At 37.1% G+C, this 17924-nt stretch overlaps 1 pseudogene across 1 annotated transcript in view; it reads right to left on the reverse strand.

The window, feature by feature from the left end:
- Positions 1-17924, reverse strand: part of LOC311584178 (heterogeneous nuclear ribonucleoprotein A/B-like) — a 91652-nt pseudogene that overhangs the window by 66115 nt on the left and 7613 nt on the right. The window contains exons 2-4 of the transcript in view: positions 16291-16355; positions 9392-9727; positions 8923-9009 (exon numbers count right to left, since the gene is read on the reverse strand). The product of the transcript in view is annotated as a heterogeneous nuclear ribonucleoprotein A/B-like (transcript). The remainder of the gene's footprint in view (positions 1-8922; positions 9010-9391; positions 9728-16290; positions 16356-17924) is intronic.

Here is a 17924-nt window from a genome sequence, read left to right on the forward strand (position 1 = left end):
GCTTGACCTTGATATATTTTCTAATGCTCTTTCCATCCACTTCTCAATTTTGCTGACTTATATGTCTTCTTGTAACCTCAGCTTTATCTCCTCTTAGCTGATTTCATAAATCCATCTCCTCTCGTTTCCCATGTAACACTATCTCAATATACCATCTAATAGAGGATGGCCATTAATAGCACCAGTAAACTGTAAACTGCAGTAAATTATACGGCTGGGATTTTTATCTTGGATTTTCTTCTCATAAAATATATGTTTTTTTCTGTGTCTCTCCAGAATAGGCTTTGTCAAAAGTGAGCAGGATATAAATATTTGATTTATCGCATTCCTATCCAAAGCACCAAAATTGAAATGCCATGCCTGAAACACCATTTGTCATTAGGATGGCAAATGCTCAAACAGTCTACTTGAGTTTCTTTTCATGAACATAGCTAGAAGTGCAATTCATATGGCCCCAAAGAAGAAGGTAAGGAAAAGAAAAGGACTTATTGTATTGTCTCAAATATGTATTAATCTATTACACTTGTATAGTAGCAATCATTAAAAGGTAAATATGCTAGTTGTACCAAATATGACTCTTACCATCTACCGGCACCATTTCAACAATACTGTCCACAGACTGAGTTACTGCACGATCACCATAATCACAGGAAAGGCAATGAATTTCCCAATCCCCCTTTTATTTGTCTATCCTCTGTGGGTTTCAATGTATCCTGCCTGCCCCCTCAACTCTTCTTGTTTCTTTCATCTTGGAAAGGCTGTCATGGGCTTTTCATCAACATTCTGTGAGGTTTAAAGGGAGAGAAATATGTACTAGAAGACTGAATATTATTACTCTGTGCTGTGATTGGATGGAGGTGGAGGAGGCTGTGTGCAGTTCCAAGGTCTGATGTTGGGGGGAAGCCATTTTTTCATTTAACATAATTAAACACATCTTATAGACTTTTAGCCCCCTGTAATCTACTTCACATACTAAATCCAATTGGAGGACGTTGTACACTTTTAGTTTGTCTCCTACTTAACTAAATATTTGCTTGATATTTCTTTACTAAGTTTTCTTTTGCTTGAACTCTTACTGTTAGAGTGTCCACCTGCCTTCATTTGATCTCATCCCTTCCTTCATAACTTAAACATTATTTAAATGCTATTGAGTACATATATTTACTGATCTAATCTTATACTTGTTTTGTAAATTCTACAGCACTTGTCCTTTTTATTCAACATTTCTATTTTCACTCCACTGAACACCTTCAATCAGTTTGTCCCAAAACAAATGACAATTCCTTCTAAAATGCCTTTACTACTAGGCTTTACTTAACCAGATTATATGGTATATTCCCTGAATCTTCTTTTTCCTCATAGGTCTACATCCTAAACTTTTGTGGAAATCTTGTTTTCTTCAGTTTTAAAATAATTCAGAGTCAGACTTTTAAAAATCTGGCCACATAGTTTTAATTTTCTTAAATATATATATATATATATATATATAAATAGAAGTAGAATGTCTCCACATTCCTTCTCCTTCTTCCAGCCACTCCCACACTGATATTCCCTCCCTCAAATGCCCCCATGTCTCTTCCCACTCTGAAGTTTTTCTTTGATTGTTTTGTCTCTCTCTCACACACACACACACACACACACACACACACACATACACACACACACACACACACCAATCTGTTTTGCTCTATATCGATTCAGGACTGACCACTCTGTATTTGGGCAACTAAAGAAAGAGCTCATCTAATTCTCTTTCTCCCAACTGTCATTGTTGTGTATAGTTCTTTGTCCATAAGTGGGATCCCATGAAATTCAGTGCCCCTTCCATAGGAATATGGTCACTGATATTGCCAGTGTTCTGGCCTTGTTTACACAGCCATGTCTAGGAGAAAGTGTTTCACCGCAAACTTTCTGGTTCTGTGGCTCTTAGAAGCTTACTGCTCTCTATTCTGTTATGTTCCCCTAAGCATTGAAGCAGGGATTTTGATGCAGATGTATCCATTATGTTCAGTTGTGGTTTTCTATGATGATATCCTCTGTGTGTGTGTGTGTGTGTGTGTGTGTGTGTGTGTGTGTGTGTGTGTGTGTGAATATAGGCTTCTTTGTTGAGAGGCATTAGCCACACTTACCTATGGGCATAAAGGAATTATTTAGAATGTAGTAATGAATTATACTGCCTTAGAAAGTCTGAAGTAGTATGTTTTCTTCTATTGTCCATGACCTTTATAGCAACAGAAAGCTGGCTAGGATTCAGGTACCAAACTTGAGTCATCAACTGTCGAGTAGGATTTAAGTACAATTAGACAGATGTTGGTTACCACTGACACTTGAGTGCCACTTACTGTACCTTTGTAGGTATCTTGTCATACTGGTCATTGCCATGGTTCATAAGTGTTGGAAATGTGTAGTACTGTTTAATTGCTTCACTCATTTAGAAGCTAGCACAGTGATTTCTGGTACCATGGAAGCTAGACCTCAGGAAATAACTTTCCAAGTCAGATGCAGCTAAATCATCCAGTTCATGCATCCTATGTAATTCAGTGTTATCAACTGTTGAGAGGCAAACAAGTGCTACATTGGCATTTTATATTATTCTAAGGGTCACTTGGACTGTCCTGACCAACCATTTGTAAGGAAGTTTCTCATATCTGATACTGGGCTTTTCTTTAGTCTACAATTCTTGCATGGAGAAGTATTGTCTCCACAAGTATCTAAAATTCCTTTAATATAAAAGTGCTCATATACATTTATATATGTTGTATATAAATTTAAATAACTAATAAAATAGGATGATTCTGGAGACTTTATCAAACAATATACTATGAGCAAAAACAGAAAAAATAAAGATATAAATGTGAGTATTCCAACCTACAAATACATGATAAAGAGAATCAAAAACACAAACTGGAGAAAAAGACAGTATCATCAACACTTTGTGCTTGGAAAACTGAACGTTTATATTGAAAAGAATTAAATCTAACAGAGATCTATTTATCTGACCAAAAAGCAGTTCCAGGTGCATGGTGGTTCTCAGCTTGAAACCCAAAATACTGAAGGCAATAGAAAAAAATACAGGCAGTATCTTGAAAGATATAAGTATAGAAAAACCTCTATAAATAGGATTCCATTTGCCCAAGAGTTAAAGCCAACAATTACCAACCAAGACACTATAAAACTAAAAAGATCTCTTTATGACTGAAGAAATAATCACCTGAATGAAGAAGATCCCTGCATAATGGGAGAGACTCTGCCTGCACATCTGACAGAGAACTCAAAAGCAAGAGTCAAGGGAACAAATGACACAATGTAAAAAATAGGCTGGGGAAATCTAAACACAGTGTTCTCTGTAGAATAATTAAAGATGGCTAAGAAAGAACTCAAAAAGTGTTCAGTATCTTCAGAATTTAGGAAAACGTAAAACAAGACAACTTTGAGATTTCATCGCAGATAAGTCAGAATGGCAAAGATCAACAAGACAAATGACAACAAACATCTTGAGGTTTTGGAAAAAAAGGAGTCTTCACTCACTGCTGGTAGGAACACAAATTGTTGCAAGCGCCCTGGGATCTTTATGAGGAATCCCCCCAATACTGAAAATAAATCTACCACATGACCCAGCTATAATACTTCTTGGCATAAAAACAAAGGACTTGACATCCAACTTCACAGATATTTACACAGTGATGTACATTGCCACTATATTAGTAATAGATGGTGGAAACAACACAAACATTATCTACAGATGAATGGATAATGGAAAAATATGTATCATATATATATATATATATATATATATATTATTAGCCATAAAGATAAATGAAATTTTCATGCAACTGGATGGGCCTACATATTATTAAATTAAGTAAGAGGAGAACCCAGAGCTAAAAGACAAATGTCCTGTGTTTCTGCTCGTCTGCAGTTCCTAGCTGCACATCATCAGATGCGACTATATACCATGAAGTAAACCTAGAAACAAGGAATTTGTGAAGTAACTCTAAATGGGGGTGAGTATGGGGTGTGGTTAAAATGGAATAGCAGGATACAGGTGATGACCAAATTGGAAACAGAAAAACAGGAATGAGCCTCCAACTTTGGAAAAGAAATAAATACAGACGAGAAGGAACAAGGGATAAATAAAACCACTATCTTTTGATGCTTCTGGTCACAGTTGTTTTGCCAGAAGTCAGATGGTGGTATCCTTCAGAACCTCCCATATCACCATTATGCTTAGAGATGAGTCAAATATATTGTTACCCACAGGGGCCCTGGAACCTCCCTCATTCTTGTCTTTGTCACCTTGATACTTTTTTTTTTTTATTTTATGAACGCTTCTAGAATTCCTTTTATGTCTCTGAATTTTTACCTCAGCCTTTCCAAGAACACTTTTATCTCACTATAGCCCCTCTGTGTTCCTGGAGTAATCAGCTACCAATTAATTGTCCACATCAAAAGTCACTGCTAGTCTTTCCTTACACGTCACCATCTAATTGATTCCACTCTATTTAACAAGTAGTATGTATTTTGATACACTTATATTCCTATTTTATAGCATGCACACATATATATTTACATGCTTTACTATGTGTTTTACTAGTCTCTCTATAATGCACCTAATGAAGGTGGATATCGAATGTAATGTGCTTTGTCATTTTGAAACACTTACTTGGGCACCTATACTAACACTGTACATCACCAATTTCCCCATTTCCTGAAATATATAGTTCTCAAGATGTTTTAACATCTTTGTAAGCCAGGTGCATTTCACAGTTGGGAGCAGATCATGTAAAACAAAAACTTATTTTTCATTTTCATTTGCTTATAAAATAATGTGGTATATTTTATCATAAATGGTATGCTAGTTAATAAAACATAAGAGGCATTCTGTATTTATCAAATTTAAAATATGACTGTAAAGAATAAATGACAGCAATATCCTTAGATATGTACACACTGAGCAGAAAGACTTCTAAAAATCATTTAATAAAAGCAGTTGATGTAACCTATTGGAATGGCAGTATTTAAATATTGAAATGGAGATTATTCCTATGTACTCAATTCATGGTAAAAAAAAAAAAGAAAATAATTACTGTCAGTAGGAATGTAAATGGTTTTGATAAGATAGGAGCAGAAAATGTTAGGCCAGAGAAATGAAATCATAATCAGACAGTGATGTATGGTGTAAGTGGGTCACCATAGTTTATAGCTATTAAATTATAGTAGTTTTCTTTTAAAATATCACTTTATGGTTATTGCAGTAAACATTTGTGCTAATTGCACACTGAAGATAAGAAATTTCAAATTAGGGCCAGTAAATTGGCTCACTAGGTAAAGTCACACTGCTGCCAAGCCTGATAACCTGAGTTCAATCTTCCTGAACCATCACGTGAAAGGGAAGAAATGACTCCCACACGTAGACTGACCTCTACATGTGCACTGAGTGTTGCATGGCAAGTGTCATACATTGTGTTTGTATACAGAGAGGTCACTAGTTTTGAGCATCAGGCCTTAATATTTCATGCTTTTAGTCTCAGAACTTGAGAGGTCGAGACATCAGGCTGTCATGAATTCTTGGTCAGCCTCCGGTATAATGTGAGATCTTGTCCCATCGCTGCTTTTCTCCTGTGACCTCTGGTTGCTTTTGTAGATGACAAGAATTCAGTTCCCAGTATCCATAAGGCAGTGCTCAAATGTCTGTAACTCCAGTGCCTGAGATATGATGTCCTCTTCACCTCTTCAGGCCTCTGCAGGCACATGATGCAGAGATATATGCAGGCAAAACATCTATACACATAAAATAAAAATAAAACAAAATCCCAGGCACTATGTCACATGTCTGTAATCCAAACACTCGGGGAGGCAGAGGCAGTGGGGGTGGTGTCTCTGTGACCTCAAGGTCAGTGTGGCCTATGAAGTGAGTTAAGGACAGCCAAGGCTATACAGAGAGACCCAGGCTCAGGGGGGAAAAGGACTTTGAATTGTCCTCTGAGCTATGGACGATGACATTCTAGTAGGAGAAGTGTCACTAACAAGGAGGAGAGGCTGTCAAATGGATGACTTTTAGACCTTCCAATATTGTTCTCAATTTATAATGGAGATGCCTGATGTACAGTGACATGGGTACCAATATCTGTTGGATACACAGCTAGGACTAATATGCTATTTTTAACATCTGTACCCTATTGAGTGAGGACTTTTTTGATGATTTCTCATTACTCTTTCAGTTCTTATACACTAAGAAATCGAAGAGCCAGGAAGAAAGGGTGGTCAAAATGCCCTTCTTCTTTACCTTATTTTTTTTTTATCAAAAGAAAGGATAAAATATTGAAGGTGAAAGTATATTTTCATTTTAAACTGGATAGTAATAACACCTTTCAACAATATGACCGGACTGACAAAAATTGTTGTTATTAAAATATAAGAAAATAGATTTTACTATGGGTCAAGACAAAGACGAAGGTGAAATACACAAAATTATATCCTATACTGTTGAACATTCTAAATAACAGATATTGAGGTCCAAAAAATTTTCTCTTTAGAATATATTAGCAATAGAATTCATGCCTCCAATTGTTTTCATCTATTCATGAAACTAAGCCATTTTAACCCATTCATAACCTATGTAATTCATCAAAGTGTATGCTTTTTATAAATAAAAATATTTTCCTCTTATATGTCAAATTATGACTAAATATATATTGAGTGACATTATACCAGCTATCTTTAAAACAAGAAAGATCAGGTAACCTCTGTTGCTCATGTTTCTTGTAATTTTCTACATTAATCAACAGTTCTCCCCCAGTCACATAACCAGTACAGCACAGATCAATGTCTATCACTTCTATTTCCTTGTCTTTACTTTACTGAGTTAATCTGAGGTTCATTTTTTTTCTGAAGGCACTGCTTTATTTAAAACCTAGAAAGTCACCATTGTGCACAAGGAAACCTAACCCTGAATAGCTAATCTAGAATTAATTTCTTTTAGCAACTAACCTCATTTTCTCAATCTTCTCACTGACCCAAGTCATAGACCTCAATATCTCTCTTCAGAAGCATTTCAGTCATTGTCACATTCTTCTCCTATGCTCTAAGGTGTCTGAAGAGGCACTTTAAATCAGTATGTGCTTCAACCAAGTGTGCTTCAAATTCTTAGATCTGCATTGAAAAAGGTTCTTTGCTAAAGAATTCTGAAAATTCACAGCTTAGATGTCCTTATGCCTCCAAACACATCAAATAGAAAACATCAACATATGACTAGCAAATAGAAAACTCAATTAAACAAAGAGTTAGTCTTTATTTATACTTAATAAAAATCGGCGTTTATTCAGCATTTTTATTAACCAAAGAAACATTTACTAATCACTATTTATACAGTGAGTGCCCCAGGCAATAAGTTGTATCTAGAGTCTCATACTAACAGAATTTAACATTTAGATGATAGGAACAAGGAAAAAAATAAGTAAAAACTAAGGGATTATGGGAAATAAGTGCTTTGTTGAGCTCTAGAAGAAAATAGGTGTTATAATGCATTTAAGTAGATGACCTATCCATTTATGAGTCATGGAACACAACAAGAAAAGAGGAGTGAGTCAGAACATAAGGAAAGACCAAGGCACCCAGAAGTCACCCAAAGAGAAACCAAGGCAGTGTGATAGCCAACCTTATTTGCAATCTTGATGTACCTGGAAACACAGAGAATTTCACTCAAGAAACTGCCTCTCCACAAGATAGCATGTAGGCATATTTTTGTGACATTTTCTTATTTATTTATTGATTGTATGATCATGCGCCAAGTCTTCTTTTAGCGGTGCCATTCCTAGGCAAGCAGGCATGAGTGGCCCAGGGAGTAGGGCTGATCATAAACCTATAAGCAAGCCTGAGGGTCATGTTCCTCTGTGGTCTCTGCTTCAGTGATTCACAGCAACCCGTAAACTAAGAAGCCATACCCTCCAAGTTGTTCTTGGTTAGAATTTTATGACAGCAATGGGGAAAAAAATTACAAGAACAGGAAGGAAAAGCCAACCCGCGGAGTAAAATTTAAATTAGGCATAGAGTTTTTGGTGATTTCTAAATCCGTCTGCACCAAAATAAATGATCAAATGATTGATATTCGTGGTTTCAATGCATATTTTAATCATTCGAAACAGTAACTGACTGCTCCAGACTGTATGGGGCACTCTCCTTCTCGTTTTGGCATGCTGAACTGAAGTGCCTCTTTATAGATGGAGACTGCTTTAAAAAGGAATAGTGATGAAGAGTTCAACGGCAGTAGTAAGTACAATCACTGCAGAGTTTTCTCTTTAATCACTTTTTTTTTGTTGTTCTGTTCACATTGTGTACACGGCGAACTAGACAGGACTCCTAGTGGAGGGAGGGGAAAACCAACCCACCCACCAAAACTTCTACACACATTTATCCTGCTTACAAGACATGCAGGGATTAAAAATAAAGCACAGATCTAGAGAATGTGCAATCAATGAGTGACCAAACCAGAGACCCATCCCATGGGAGAGAGCCAAGCCTTGACACTATTAACAATAGTCTACTATGCTTGTAGACAGGAGCCTCGCAAAGCTGTCCTCTGAGAGGCTCCACCCAGCCACAGATTGAAACAGATACTAAGACTCACAGCCAAACATTGCGGGGAGCTCAGGGAGACTGGTAGAAGAGTTTGGGGAAAGGATTAAAGGGAGGGGGCAGGAGCTCCCTAAGAAGTCCAATAAAGCCAACTAACCAGAGCCCAGAGGGGCTTACAGAGACCGAAGCACCAACCAAGCGCTGTGTATGGACTGGACCTAGGCCTCTGTTCAGATGTAGCTGATGGGTGTCTTGGTCTTCATGTGGGTTGCCTACAAAGAGGACATGTCTATGACATGGACTCTATTGCCTGCTTTTCCAAGACTTCCCCCAGTGGGGCTGCCTCACCGGGCCACAGCGGAAGAGGATGTGCTCAGTCACAATACTTGTTGATGTGTGCTCCAGTGGGTTGGTAGGCGGTGGAGCTTCCTCTTTCTGAGAAGGAGGAGAGGTCGTAGTATAGGGGGAGAAGGAGGGAGGGTGGGACTGAAAGGAAGGAAAGAGGGAGGGCACTATGATCGGGATGTAAAGCAAATAAATAAATAAATATTTTCTTTAAAAAAGAAGAAAAAAGAAATATGATTATTCTGTGATATAGAATATAGAGCATACCTTTAGAAATAAAAATTACTGTACAGCATTGCACATTATTAGTGAATTAAGCTAAGGTGTTGAAAACATCATTTGGGTCTCTGCCTATTTTTTATAAGAAACCAGCTGTTATATCCTTGCCTTTAGGCATCATGCCTGTCAGGCATCCTGCTTAATGATGAACATGCTTATCTGTTAGAAATGTGGCAAACAGAACCAGGACTACCTTTGGGTAGCCTGAAGTTTGGAAGTAGGTGCTTTCCTTTCCAAATCTTCTAGGCTTTGGAGTATAACGTGAACAGATAATATGCCTGTCTCCAGCTCCTTTGATTAGCTGCAAAGGTTTAATGCAGCTGTTGTTTCTGCATTTCGTCTCTTGTGCTTCTCTCTTCCTCATGGGAAGAAGGGAACCATCTGATTCTGCAAAGGGTGTCTGTACAGTAATCGCACTAAAGCTGTTATAAGGAGGTACTTTCAGGCTTTCATTGCTTAGTCTTCCAGTGTATTTATGCTCAGCAGAAATAGACCCATCTTTCACCAACCCCCAGTAAATTACTATTTTCTAGAAAAAATTTTTCCATGAAATGCCTAATTAAAATTTGAGCTGAGTTTACTATGTTATAGAAGAGTGTAGTTTAATTTAGTATTGTACTCTCTCCTCACCTACGATGATTATTCAGTCTAAAATAAACTGTAAAAGACAGGATGTGAAATTTTTGAAAGTCTGAAGAGATAAGAGTTCATTTTTGAGATTAATTTCTGTTATGCTAAAACATATGTGTGCATCAGGATGTAGGTGGCATTATAATTACAGTGAAGAAGAACTGGATGTATGAAGAACCCAAATACCTTATCGAGGCTTTCTCACAACTGCAGACTTAACGTTATGATCATCCCACTTTCATGTTTCCTTGCTCAGCCCCTCCACCAAGCATGCCAGTCTAAGCTAGCCGTGTATATAGAATGCATGCTTGGGAAATTTTCTGTCTTTCATGTATCATCTACTCTAAAAATGAAGGGAGAATTGATGAAGTTTTGCTCTAAACAAGAGTATGTGGGGATAGGGTTTGAAAACATGTCTTTTGTTGTAGGTATGTAGTTAAGTGGTTCCTTTTTTTCTCCATTGTACTACTTCTCACTTCTCCTCTGGAGAAATGAGAAGTCTCAGAATCCTGACCTACCTGGATCCCAGGGATTTCTTTTATAGTACTTACTAGAAGGATTACCATGAAGAAATACAAGCCAAAAATTGGAAAAGCAGAATAAAGACTTGCTCTTATGTAGGTCGCGGCCAGGTTACCACAGCTGCTGTGGATTCACGGATCTGGTAATTATGCCATGTCCAAAAGACATTATTTCACAGGATTTTTCGCTAACAATAAACTTTTACATTCCTCCCACTTTCTCATTTTCAGTGATCATTGAGGTGCTTGATTTAAAGTATATGTTCCATTTAGGGTTGATTGCTGTATTCTAACTATTTCTTTGGTCATTCTGACTGGTGAGTTTGAAAAAAGTTATATTGTCTAAAGTAGGGTGAGCATATTATGCATGCCCATAGTCTCCAAATATTTCTTATGTCTCTCCTTAAATACTCTTCTTTTGTCTCTCTTTGGTTTGTTAAATGTCATGTCAGGATACAGGTGGATCTGACAATGAATTACTTAATGAAAAGCAGAGATAAATTAAATCATAGAAAAAATTAAATCATAGAAAACTAAGACAAACTTATTTTATGGTCATAAATTCTACTGTCACATTATTATCTTTTTTAAAGGATTTATTTATTATCAAGTATACAGTGCTCTGCCTGAAGGCCAGAAGAGAGCATCAGATCACATTATAGATGGCTGTGAGCCACCATATAGTTGCTGGGAATTTAGCTCTGGAAGAGCACACAGTGCTCCTGACCTCTGAGCCTTCTCTTCAACCTCACATTATAATCTTTTCAAGTGGGTCTTTCATGTACAAAATTCAGGAGTGATGGTTTAATGATATACAGCCTTGAGAATGTAGGGGCTGGTGAGATGAATCAGTGGTTAAGGATGCTTATTGCTTTTCTCAAGAACCCAGGTTTTCTTAACACCTGCAGTGCCTTGCTCAAAACTGTGTATCTCTAGTTCCATTGGCTATGACAGTTTCTGGCCTCTGTAGGCACCTGGACAGACATGGAGCACACAAGTCATAAAGGGGCACACACACACACACACACACACACACATACACACACACACACACACACACACACACACACAGAGAGAGAGAGAGAGAGAGAGAGAGAGAGAGAGAGAGAGAGAGAGACAGACAGACAGACAGACAGACAGACAGACAGACAGACAGACAGACACAGAGACACAGAGACAGAGACAGAGGCACCTGTTCATGCACTAGCACAGATTTTTTTTAAAAGTTTATTCACTTTACATCCCAACTGTATTCATCTGCATCATTTCCTCCAGATCCCACCCTATGTCATCCTCCCCCTTACTTCTCTCCCCTAGTCCTCTGAGACAGGGAGCCCTTCTCCCCTACCAACTGACCCCAGCCTATCAAGTCTCATCAGGACTGCCTGTATCCTCTTCCTCTGTGGCATGGTATGGCATCCCACCAGGGGGAAGTGATCAGAGTGCAGGCAACAGAGTCCTTGAAAAGAACAGCCCCTGCTTCCCTTAATAGGAGATCCGTATGGAGACTTGAGCTGCCTATAGGCTAAATCTGAGTGAGGGCCTAGGTCCTCTCCGTGCTTGGTCCTTGTTTGGTACATCAGTCTCCTCTGGCTCCTCTGGGCCCAGATTTGTTGGTCTTCATGTGGAGCTCATGTCCCCTCAGGAAGCTTCTGTCCATGAACTTACCCATAGGACTCCCTGTTCTCTGCCAAAAGTTTGGCTATGAGACCCAGCTTCTGCTTTGATCCTATGCTGGATGGGAGTCTCTCAACAACTATGGTAGTCTCCTGTCCTATTTCCTCTTTTCAACGGCTTCCAGCGTATATTCTATATGCGATTCTGAATGAGAATTAAGCATCCTCCCCGAGGTCCTCCTTGTTACTTAGCTTCTCAACGTCTATGGATTGTAGTACGGTTATCCTCAAATATATAGCTAATATCCCCTTATAACTTAGTATGTATAATGCATGTCCCTCTGGGTCTGGATTACTTCATTCAGGATGATCTTTTCCAGTTCTATCCATTTGGATGCAAATTTCATGATGTCCTTGTTTTTGATAGCTGAACAACATTCCATTGTGTAGACGTACCACAGCGTCTCTATCCATTCTTCAGCTGAGGGACATCTGGGTTGTTTCCAGTTTCTGGCTGTCACTTATAACGCCACTATGAACATAATTAAGCAAATGTCCTTGTATGGTGGAGCAGCTTTTGGGTATACGCCCAGGAGTGGTATAGCTTTTAAAATAAATTTAAGTGCTTTTAATTATATCATTTTTAATTAATTAATTTGTTTAATTACTTAACAGCATGATAGAGGCCCCCTCCCTTCTATCCTTTCAATCTCAGCCTCCCACTTATTTCTCCTTCCCTTCCTTTCATAGAAGCGGAGCCCCCCCCCCCCCCATGTACTGGCACATCAAATGCATCGGGACTAAGTGCGTCCTCTCCCACTTTAATTTTCTTAGAATATAAAAACATACATTAGGGGTGGGGCTAGAACTTAGTTGTACTTCTCTAGGATGCAGAAACCTTGATGAATGTGAAACGTTAACTGCTGTCGTCATCATTTAATGTTGTGTTGACTGGCTGATGCTTCCATGGATGAATATAATATCATAGTTGACGTGTTGTAATCTACAGATAGCTCCATTTCTAAGCAAATGGGGCTCTCTCTCTTGATTATTCTTATGAACACAATTATATTTATAGAATTATAAATTATCAATGCTGTTTGCTTTGGAAGATTCTGGTATATTTTGATTCACAACTTTAATTTTTTATATCTTTATTTTATACCAGCCAGCTTTAAATCTTGGCTATTGTAGTAAAATGGAATATTTATGTTGGTCCAATATCATGAGTTTTTTTTTTAATTTGAGTCTATTACTAAATTTAAGTCTGTTCATTTGTCATGATGAAATTTCTAAGTAGTGGCGAAATGTTACAAATCTTGATGTAGTCATAATTCATGAGAGGATCAGGAAAATGAGTAGCTAAAATGATACTAGTTAAGTAAAGTCAGCAGAGAAACCCAAAATGTGTATATTCAATTGACCTTATTAAATTATGCCACCTAAATATGCTATCATAAGTCACCAGGAAATATAATATCCATTTTTCATGTCTCAAAATTAAATCTTAATTCTAATTAGTTAAAATTTTTTTTAGGGTATACATATTCATGAATATCATGAGAAAATTTCGAATATTACCAGAAAACAGGTGTTTAGGAGATTGCAAAATAGAAATGTAGGTAAAGTTGAATAATTTCAGATATTAATCAATGAATAAACATTCTTATAATGATGATAAACACTTTGACATGTATGTACAATGCCAAACACATGTATGAATCAGCCACATGTTCTGATATTGATAGAACTGAAGCTAAATTCCAACCTGAAAACAACCTAAGTGTCCCTCAGTAGAAGAATGGATAAAGAAACTGTGGTACATTTACACTATGGAATACTACTCAGCTACTAAAAACAAGGAAATCCTGAAATTTGTGGGCAAATGGATGGAACTAGAAATGATCATACTGAGTGAGTTAACCAGAAAGTGACTCAAAAAGACCCACATGGTACATACTCACTTATAATTGGACACTAGCCCAACAGGGCTGTCCTCTGAAAGTCTTCACTTACCAGGAGATTGCGATAGATGTGGGGACTTCCTAGTGGGACTCTAGGTGAGAGAAGCATGGGAGAATGGGGAAGTAGAAGGATCCAGAGGGTCCTAGAAACCTACAAGAAGAACATCATGATGGACAGATTTGGACCTAGGGGGCTCTGCTCATACTACTGCACCAACCAAGGACAATACATGCAGTAAATATTGAATCCATACTCAGACCTAGCCAAGGGACAGGACATTATCTACAGTTGTGTGGAGAGTGGGCACTGACTCTGACATGAACTCTGGTGCCCCATATTTGACCACTTCCCCTTTGTGGGTAGGCCTGGTAGCACTCAGAGAAAGAGTAGGCAGGCTACCAAGATGAGAATTGATAGGCTGTGACCGTATGGTGGGGGAGGAGGTCCCCTTCTGTCACAGACCTAGCAGAGGCCTATAGGGTGTAAGAGGGAGGGAGGGAGGAATAGGAGGACAAGCCAGGGGATAACAATTGAGATGTAATCTGAATAAATTAATAAAAAATAAAAGAACATAGCATTAAAATGACTCCTAATGACAAAAAGAGAAAAAATAATTTGATTTTAACTTTTTTATATAAGACAAAAATAAACTTTATGTCACTCTTTTTGATCATTTAAACTTTGTATGGTTAACAATTGATAAATTTTGTACTACTCCCATTTAAAATATTAATGAAAATTAGAAAACAGATATAAGTAGGTGTTTACTCGCTTCTAAATTCTGTAGCAATAAGTGGATTTGAGCAAAAATAATTGTGTAGAACAATCCAGCCTATGGATGCTGCCCTCTTAACATACTTCATAGACTGTTGTTCTAAATAGAATGTTGTTTAAAAACACAATTGTTCATGTTGTAAATGATTTCACCATTCAAATTTCATAAATTTTATTTTGCTTTTCTATTAATTACATAAGTCTGAAAATCAAACTTTCAATCTTATAAATAACGATAAACTCACAAAAACCAAAACCAGAAAAGTAAACAAAAAATCAAGAACACAATACATCTTTTTCTATTAAAGATTAGCAAAGTGATCATGTGAGTTCAGAGTAGTATAATTTCTCTCTTTGGTGACACTCTATGTGCACAGAGAGAGCAAATAATGTCTTAATGTTTGAGAGAAGAAAGGTGTCAAGGATCTTTTATTGAGCCAGCAAAGTGACAATGATGAATTAATAATTTGTGTTACACAGGCCATTTCTATTTCCAAAATGCATTCCTGGTCATTCTATCTCCTGCAAAAACATACTCTATTAGTTGCTAAGTCAAAGAACTGCCACAAAAGGTTATCCCATACAAAAATACAATTAAAATGGTTGAAACTCAGTAATATTATAATAAGAAGAACTTGATTAAGATCAATAAATGGGATGTGCTGCTCTCCATGCAGCTTATAGTGTTAATGTACTTTATTTTAATGTTTAAAAAATTATAATTATATATTACTTGTGCCTAAATCAATCACACTACTTAAGACATTTTTCTGTATCATAACACTTAAAGATAGATGAAGAAGACGAACGGTGTTTCCTTTGACTTATGTATTAGTACATTAACCATATAACATAAATAATATAATTTAAATTCAATATGAAGAAGAAAGAAACTAAATGACAAAGGTGGAGAATGTGTGGTGGGTTAGGTTCATTCTCAGGAACTTTAGCTTCCTGTACCATGCTAAGCATGCCATAGTTCTTTATTTTTTAATTTTTTTTTAATTTATTCTTGTTACATCTCAATGGTTATCCCATCCCTTGTATCCTCCCATTCCTCCCTCCCTCCCATTTTCCCCTTACTCCCCTCCTCTATGACTGTGACTGAGCGGGACCTCCTCCCCCTGTATATGCTCATAGGGTGTCAAGTCTCTTCTCGGTAACTTGCTGTCCTGGAGTTGCTGTGGGAGAGGGAACTCTGGACAGGATTCAATGGCATGCCATAGTTCTTAAGTACAGTTTCTCATATAGAGAGATTACAAAATGGTTACATTCACGAAGAAGAGGAAGAAAGTCACTAGTCTGGGAGAAAGGAGCCCATCTCTTCCATCATATTGCATTACAATCCTGTAAACTCAACTCACCTCTGTGCACCTTAATTTTCTTCCTAGGAGGATATAATAATACTTAAGGTGATTTGATCTTGAATCAATTTGCCAAAGTGAAGATTACAGCTAACCATTTGTGTGTGAGGTGGGGCAGCTTTCATGTTGTTTCAGGATTGGCTCTCATCCTTTGCAATATAATCTATATAGTACCTTAAAAATCCTGTCAGGAGTGAATGCACAGGTATGTTATGCACTTACCACACTGTTTAGTTCATTTAAAACTACTAATGGATTACTACTGACAATCTTCATATGCTCTGATACTATCAAGGATTAAGGGAAAATTGAAAATGAATCCATGTAAGATCTTAATGTAAAATAAGAAAAATAATTTCTTAAAATTAGCTTGCTTGTGCATAGAGGGCTTGAACATGGTTTATGCATGTTTTACCAAAGTGTCAGGACAATAATGGATAATTTGCAAGTATTCCCATTTATGGATCAACTCAGCTGGGTTCAGTTAGGCAGAGGAGACCAACTTTCGGTTTCCAAGATTCCATGGTAAAATTTTGGCAGATAGTTAAACAACTGTCTTCATGGTGTTCAAACAAACCAGGAAAGATTAGTGAAGAGGTTGTTTCTATGGTATCTGCTCTTCTCTCGACATCAGCAATTATCCCTGAATTTTCTGAAAGTGATTTATATTAAAGTTGATTTAAGGATGATTTTAGGGTTCTGGGACATATATGGCAAGTGGTAATGTAAAATCCACCCTTAGGGTAGGTAACTTATTCATGAAACAGCAAGTTTGGAAGCCCACCAGAAACAGTCTTGAGGAGAAGTAGACACACATGCCACCGCTATATTCACTACCCCAAGAAACTAGCTACAGTTACTAACTACTTGCAAATAAGTATTTATATTCTTTCCAAGAAAGTCATACTGGGGAAGCAAACTACTTTTGCCCAGGAGTCAGTGGCCAACCGAAGAAGAACTCAGAGGTTCCTAATCTCATAATGTTGTTTTAAAACTTTTCCATTACACACACATACGCACACGCACATGCACACACATGCTCACACACACACGTACTTATTTTATCTATAACTGCTTGCACATACGATGCCTTCTCAGTAAATTTATGTGATTAGTGAGTGTCTGAACTCTCTGAGATCTCTGTGTCTATATCTGTTTCTTGTGCTTTTTAAATCTTTCTTTATTTCTGCTTGTTTTATCCTTTCTCTTGTTAGTTTTTGTTTTATCATTTATCATATCATATCATATTTTAATTCCCTAGAAGTCTGTTTTTTTTTCCTAATGAGATATAAAAAGGGGACAAATCTAGGTGGGAGGGAACTTCAGGAGAACTGGGAGGAGTAAGGAAGGGAAACTGTAATCTGGATATACTATGTGACAAAAGCTATATTGATTTAAAGAATATATATAGTCTCCTTATCTCTCCACATAGTATATATAAATTGACAATCTATGTTAAATAAACATAAATTACATATGATAATTTTGTTTATCACATTCTAAAAATTGTTGAAGCTTTAAAAACTGGATCTCAATTAAACCAAAGGAATGTACAATCATTTCCATAAACAAATATTTAAAGAATAAGATTATTTTCTGTCCAGTCTATAGATATAAAAATTACCCTTCTTTTTGATATAAAGTGAGTCTCCACTCCATCTGTCAAAATCAATTTCTATGTAAATTTTGTTCCCTGGGAACCTGTTCCCAAAGCTACTTTTATATGTGGAAAGATTCCTTCTCCAGTAGTGTGTATATTGCTTAAATGCAGAAGAGTTTCAATAAAATGGTTCTGCTTATGTTATTGTTTCTTACTGTCATTGATTATAAGTCACTTACATTTTCTATGGAAGTTT

Source organism: Acomys minous (genome assembly GCF_964271855.1).
Source record: "Acomys minous genome assembly, chromosome: 15".
NCBI classification, from domain to species: Eukaryota; Metazoa; Chordata; class Mammalia; order Rodentia; family Muridae; genus Acomys; species Acomys minous.